The sequence below is a fragment of the Gossypium hirsutum genome, chromosome A10 (genome assembly GCF_007990345.1).
Source record: "Gossypium hirsutum isolate 1008001.06 chromosome A10, Gossypium_hirsutum_v2.1, whole genome shotgun sequence".
In the NCBI taxonomy this organism is placed as follows: domain Eukaryota; kingdom Viridiplantae; phylum Streptophyta; class Magnoliopsida; order Malvales; family Malvaceae; genus Gossypium; species Gossypium hirsutum.
Window position 1 is genome coordinate 32895002 of NC_053433.1, and position 7849 is coordinate 32902850.

Below are 7849 nucleotides of genomic sequence, written 5' to 3' on the forward strand. Positions count from 1 at the left end.
GGGTTGATGCAACTTCTGCAACCATCCCAGACTGGCCTAGACGATAGACCCGAGTTGAAAAAAATTACATTAATCCACTAATTTTTGGGATGTTACAACTTCGACATGCAAAATATCAAAATAAAAAGGACCAAAATATAACTTAAAATTACTTTCAAATCATAATAAAAATTAATTTAAAAAATTTAGGAATCGAATATGATTTTAACATTTTTTAACGATACACTAAGGGCATGTTTGATTTTAAAATTTAAGGCCATTCCATTCTGTCCCTATTCCACACGCTACAAGGACACATTTGTTTGGTTGAAATTTGACCGCCAAATTGCTATTCCGTACGGGCTCTATTACGCGTAAACATTGCATATACATTCAGAGGGTCGGGCTCTGAATGCCTATTCAATGCCTTTCGTAATAGCTTTTCCTTTATTTCAAACAAAAATCTACTACTACCTCCACTCATCATTCTGGTAACAATAGTAAGAGATCTTCTTGGGTTTTGTATAAAATGCATAGAAGACTCTCTGGTTTTGGATTTTGGGTGTGGCGGATTTGCATGTGGTGGAAAATATGGAGAAATCGATGTCGAAGCAAAGCTTTCCAATGAAATGTGCATGTCTCCCATTGTGCATCCCAACGATTGTGGGAACGACAAGGCTCTGATCAATTATCAGCTATTGTTGTTAGTCTTCTTCCTTTCGCCATCATTTCTGGTTTTTTTTTAATAAACAAGATCTCTAAAATATTGGATTTGAATTTCTATCCTGCCGGCCTTTCAGTGAGTTTACCTTTTCTACCTATGCTTTGATATTGTTTTTCATGTAAATCAAAACCCTATTTGTTTATCTACCTTAAAATTCATTTCTACTTTCCTAAGCTGCAAACAAGAAGTTGAACTTAGATGATCAAGATCTTTCCCTTTCAAGTAGTTTATGTTTTGGATTTGTTAAATTAAATACCCAAAGTCATGATCTTTAGTCGATAATCTATTGAATTGCCTGTCTGGGTATGCTTTGTTTACATAAATCTGTTGAATACCCTTTGGATTCTTCTCTTGATTTGGGACTTTTTTTTTGGTAAGTTTAATTTTTTATGTTGGTTTTTTATTGTTTGTTTTGGGTTTAAAGTTCAATAGCATTTCATGTTTGTAATGAAAAATGCGTATAGATATCATTGTAGGCTATGTTTCGTTTTGCTAGTGTTAAAGAGAGTTTTTGGGGCTAACCATTCATGGGTATCATATGAATGGAAATTAAAGGTGTTGTTGCTGAAATCCAGAAGGACAAAAACACTCCTCTTGTTCCAAATGTTTTTCTTTTTCCCTTCCATCTGTAAATACATACTATCTAACCTGTAAACTTCTTGTGCTATTGTTTTTTCTCTATTTATTTTTATTTTTGGTTCAATGTTGTGTTCTTTACTTAAATTAAAACATTCAATGCTTCTTTCATTGATAACTTAGATTCTGGCTTAGAGGGAGTAATGTATAGCACATTACAAACAAAAATACATGCACTCTCAAATATGATTCAGGTTGATTTTTTTACCATCACAAACTTTTGCAATGTGCTAAAATCAAGTCAATACACAAGACGTCTATCATGTTCGTCCAAACTTGGAATAAACTCTTGTTGTGATTATGATACAATTAACCTTCCAGAAACTTTTATGATTGCTCATATCAGTGACAATAAAGAACTATCATTCTCTTTTTTTCTAGAAAAAAGAAATGAGTTAGATTTTACTTGCATGCTTCTCAGGTTGAAACCCTCACTCGTCTTCTATGTTCTTTTTTCTCTTTGTACTAATTGTATGCAATTTTGATATCCTTTGTGACACAAACATTCAAGATGGTTAGGATCAAATAGTTGTACGTAATGTGAAATCCCTTTCTTTTCAGAGAGATGGGAAATGAAATCTTTGACTGCACATATAATACAACTTACACAATGTATTAATAATTTTGCCTCTATTGGTTATTAGATGAAACTAACTTTTCATGTTTCATATTACCATGCCATCTGAAGTTAATATCTTTATCTTTTGTTCTTTTTCCAGGTCTTCACCATAGAGTATTCTCTAATATGCAAAATTTCAGATTACAAGAAGCTTTATATAACATTCTCTATATTGAGTATAGTTTTTAGTTATAGTATATAATTAGTATTTAAAGATAAAGATATGCACTGTATATGTAAAAATAGGTTTCTCAAGTTCCCAATGAAAAAGAGACAGTTTATGGAGCATTGGATAAATGGGAGACTGAGTTTCCATTGATTGTAGCTACAAAAGCTTTACAAATTTTCAAGAAGAGGAGCTAATGGTTGCGTGTTATTCAAGTATATTTAGTCTATTGGTATTCTTGCTTTGTGTTTTCCAGCTTCTAAAATACATTCATTGATGTAGGGAAGCTTTATATGTTCAATAGTTTTCCATTAATATGTATTATATTAAAATAGCCTTGTATTAACGTATTTGATTCTATAGAATACTCTCAATCAGTATTTTAAAGGAACCTTAATGCTATTCTTTGTGAATAGATACTTTCTATCAGTATTCTTTGTAAAGTTTGGCACATGTAAAAATGAAGTTGCTTAAGAGTTTGTGATTACATACATTAAATCTATATTATTCATTTTTACTTTTACATAAGATTCTTATATTATACACGTCTAGCAGCATAAATAAATTAATGAAAATATGTAATATGTATATACAACATAACAATTTCATTAGTTCTTTTGTTGTATTTCAACATCTGTCTATGAGTAAAAATATTTGACACAAGATATTCTTTAAATTACTCTTTTAAATTATTCTTTAATTAACATATAGATTATGACATATATGCTAAATTATTTGTTTCACTAATGATATTCTAACACATTAAATATGCATTATATTTTAAAAATAATAAAGTACGTCATAATTAGTTTTTGTAATATTATATATTATTATTTTTAGTAATTCATATTTTAATAATTTTTATATTAAGAATATTATTAAATTATATATTATTGTTAAATTATATTTAATAATAATCTATTAAAATTTAATAACAATAATCATCTTTTTAAAAAATATTTCTGCTAAGGGTACTATGGTTATTTTAACTTTTTTTTTATGCTATTACAATTCTATTCCATTCAACTAAGCATAAGAATACTATTACAGTTTTATTTCATTCCATTCAACCAAATAATTGATTACTATTACAGTTTTATTCCATTACAACTTTATTTTATAACAGTTCTATTCCATTACAGTGAACTAAACATGGTCTAAGTTTTCAAATTCTTGGCATCTTAGAAATGGAGGGAGGCTTGTGCCCTCAACTACCTCCGTTGAACCAATTTGAATCAAAGGATTTTGACCCTTATCCATCTTAGTTATTTATTTTGCTTTCAAAGATCAATCTTTGGCGACATGGACATATAATCTATATAATTATATATAAAAGTTTGTTCACATACACCCACCATCTTTTCTTTTTATATTTTACAGTTTTTTTTTAATATGTTTCTATATATTAATTTATGTTATTAATTAATCTAAATAATTAATATCATTAACTTTTTTATTAAAACATTACTTAATTATATACAATTTAAGTCCCTTAAAAGTCTTAAAACTAACATGTGACTTCTCATTTCTTTTAAGTTTGCACCACTTTTTTTCAATCAAAATGTTAATGACATTATTCGAAGTGAAAAAATATTATTTTATCATGACGAGTTTCAATTAACGTTTCTAAGAAAAAATCTTAATAAATATTTTTAACGTTGTTTTTATTGCTATATGGCTATTAAGTAATTTTTTAAAAAAAATTCAAAATGTCATACCAAATAATTTAATAATTTTTTTTAATGATAATAACAATTGAACCTGAAGTTGTAATTCTAAAAACTATATTCTTGAAAAAAAAAAGGAGCTAAATTTCAAATGTATAAAATGTATGAAAACATTAGAATTTTTACATTATATTTTAATATAAATAAATAATTATAGCTAAATAACATAATAATGAAAGTTTAAAAAGGTAGCCATGCTATATTCAATTAAAAGTATAAAGAGCAAACTCTTTTTCTTCCTCCATCCTTTGGGTTTCACTTTGTTTTAGCCAACTCTATTAGGTAAACTTACCATAATTAATTAATCAAGCGTTCAAAGAATTAATAGTAGTAAAGCAATCATGAAACCTATCAAAGCCATCGTCCTTAATTATGAATTTTAAATGAACTTAGTGGTAAAACAATGTCATCAATGTATGATTGTCTAATTGTTGAGTCAAAAAGTTTATCAAAATAAATTTTATTTTTATATATTTCTCGTTGATGCATTAACAATAATTTCTTTTATGTCCACAATCAGTGTTACTGATTATGTACATGTGTCATTATTTTCATTTTTTTAAAAATCTATTTTAAGGGTCAGTTGTCATTTTCTTAATCTTTATAATTTATTTTCAATTTTTTCTTTCACATTCAATAAATAATGTCACATCGATCGGTACTTGTATTAGTTTCTCAACCGTCATGATTAGGGGCGGATGTAAGGGTGTTGGTAAGGGTACAGCCCCCTAAAAAGAAAATTATCCATTTAAGTTTTTAGAAATTTTAAAATTTTAAATTAATAAAAGTAAAATTGTAATTTGATCTCTTTAAAACTGATAAAAATTTAATTTAATTTTTTAAAAATTATAAAGATATAGACTATTAAAAATTAAATTTTACCCCCTAATTTTTTTTTTGACTTCACCACTGCTCATAATATCATTATTAATTATTGAAAATATTGTCTTTCTTTCAAATTCTTTGAACTTTTTAAGTTGGGAACCTTTATTTGATTTTTACAATGGTGTGATTTATAGGTAGGATTTGTTTAAGATAAAATATTTGGTATGCTGTAAGATAAGCTTTTAGATTTTATAAGTAGGGTTAGAGAGTTATTATGTGTCTTATAAGGATATAGTAAATATTTTAAAAATATTTTTATTTAAAAAAAAGACAAATGACAATATTTCATTTGTCATTTGGGGAGCGCACCATCATCTTAGAAGATGTCGAATTGCAACTCCGACTCATAGTAAACAGTTATACGGTCACATGTTCAAATTGGTTATGCTGTCAATGGAACCCAATTTCATGGAACCATAATAGGGTGCTTTATTAACCCCATACTAAGTTTGAGATCATAATCATAGGGGAAAAGATGGGTGAAATAAAAACTGTAGGTCTCCGAGTGCCACAGCTCAACCAAGACAGATATTAAGCCGGCCCTCAACTCAACTGTCCAGAGTAATGCTGTTGTTCCAAATCCGATGATATCCAAGTATGACATAATATGTTCATCTGGACGGTAGCTCAGCTCTCCCAGTGGAGGAGGTGCCGACCCAACCTTGTCCCAGTAAAAGCACATTAATCTCACGGGATTCCTGATAAACCCAAATCAAGGAAAGTTGAATCTCATGAGATTCCTAATGGACTTGATTCAAGCAGAAGATGATGGAATAGGAGAAAAAACTTATTGAACTACATTAGCAACTATGTAGTGTGATTATTCCAATTGTAGTTAGTACTATTATCATAAAAGTTAACATGATATTGGGATAATCATTTTTCTATCCATTATTCATATAACTAGAAGTACGATTAATAAAAAGAAAAGTTGTTCAATTGACTAAACAATGAATTATTGTTGTTAAGGTCCTTAAATTTATTCGTATTTGCCCCGATATGGAATACTGGTGCTGGCAATGATTTTTTTAGAAAAGTTTCCATTAGAAATGAAATTCTGAATATTGTTGATGTTCAGTAAGTGATCAACCTTATTGTAATAATTGGATGTGTCACTCCAAGCAACTTTTAGTAGGAAAAAAATAAAACCACGAAAGGAAAAATGAAACAGGGAATAAAAAAATGAAAAAGGAAAAAAAGAAAAGGATTTGTGGGCATGTAAAAAAAACGGAGAAAAAAAGGGGTATTTGGCTGTGATGGTTTGGTAAGAAAAAAAGAATCCTTAAAAGAGGGAAAAAAAAGAAAAGAAAGAAGAAAAATATAGAATCAGAAGGAATAAAGAAAATCGAAGAAGGAAAAAAGTGGGATGAATAAAATAAACCGAGTAAGAAATGAGGAAAAAAAAAGAGAGGCTGACACCCTACTGCCGATGTGACCCGACGGTCACAGGTTCCCAACTTTTTTTTATTCTTCTTTTCCTGTACTATATAAATACCCAAACAGTCCCCCCCCCCCAAAACAACCCAAGTTGGGAAGAAAAAAAAAAGAGAAATTGAGAATTTTTTTGTTGGGGTTGTTTGAAGTTTAAAGATTTTTGTGTTGGTGTTATGGGGGAATCATTTAACTATTTTAAGGTATTTTTTATTATATTAAATTAATATTTATATTATAAAATAATGTTTAATTGTAATTTATTAATTAAGTGAGAAGGAACCTTTTTTTTTTCTTTTTCTTCAACATTCGACCACCTCTCCCTTTGTATGTAGGTGCGTTTTTGTTTCGTTTTTAATGATTTTTATGTTTTCAGGATTGTTGTAGCTAAACCTAGCTAGTCCAGGGACTAATTTGCAAAATGGTTGAATGTCTAGAGTTTTACCATGAGTTCATTCGAGTTGTTTGTGAAGTTTAATGGAAGAAAATGTGTAACGCCCCGATTTTTGGGGCCTAGAAGAGTTGGGTCTTGAGTCTGGGATTCGGATAGAAGAAAACCTAAATAATTAAGAAGTTTTAAATATTATCGTTTAAGGAAAAAAATTTTGAATTAAATTACTGCTAGAAAATTTTTTTACTGTGTTTATTATTACGGATATTTTAAATTTTTATGAAATTTAATTAGTATTATGAGATAAAATTATTATTATTAGAAAAATATTACTGTATGTATGTTTGAAAAATTTTTATGAAAATTATTATTATTTACTGTATTAGTGATATTTGAAATTTTTATTATTAGATATATTTATAAAATTATTATTATTATAATTATTATTATTAGATAGGAAAGAAAAAAATACATATATATTTATAAAAGTATTGTTGTTTTGGGGTTTAAACTCTAGGAAAAAAATTGTTTTAATTTTTGCCTCATAGAGGGAATCTAGGCACAAGGCTTATGAAATAAATTGGGTAAGACTAGGTTGAAGAGCGTACCTGGCCTAGTGGTTAGCATGCTAGGTAGTGGGAAGGAGAGTTGGGGTTCAACTCCCAGCATGTGCAAAAGTGTTTTATTTTTATTTATATCAGGGAACGATGTAAGGAAGCCTTATATATAGTTGGGGTTAAAAGGTAACACAAAGGGAAGTTCGGTCCAGTGGCAGAGGTGTTGGGAATGTGGTGTAGTGCCTAGGTTTGAGGGTTGGCGCATGCAAAGGCTTGTTTTTATTTTAGAAACCAGGTCGGACTAAAGTAAGGTTTAAGAAAAGTTGCGACCGAGTTATGCTACAAGGATACTTGTGGCGCAGTGGCAGTAGGGTGGAAGGAGTTCCATAAGGGCATGGGTTCTAGTCCTGGCGCGGGCGAATTCCGTTTTATTTTTAAGGCAGGCCAGAAATGAAGTGGGTTAAAGGTTATAATTAATTGTAACCATATATTAGAAAAGGAGAAAGCGTGGTGTAGTGGCCAGCAACTCGGGCGAAGGCGGATGGAGGTTTGGGGTTCGAGCCTCATCTCGCGCATGCAAGGCTGGGGTTTTTGCTGCATGCGTGGTGAAGGAGTTGGGGTCTGATCAGGACTCTTGGCCAGCATGCCTGAGGCGGTGCCAACGGTGGGCTGATCGGTCAAGAGTTTGAACGGAATTCAAACATTGAATGTGGCCAAAAATCAAGGAGCAATTC

At 29.9% G+C, this 7849-nt stretch overlaps 1 long non-coding RNA gene across 1 annotated transcript; it reads left to right on the forward strand.

The window, feature by feature from the left end:
• Positions 1–358: 358 nt before the first annotated feature.
• On the forward strand, positions 359–2515 carry LOC107897069 (uncharacterized). The gene is made up of 2 exons (XR_001684014.2): positions 359–682; positions 2059–2515. It is a non-coding gene; the product is annotated as an uncharacterized lncRNA (long non-coding RNA).
• Positions 2516–7849: the final 5334 nt, after the last annotated feature.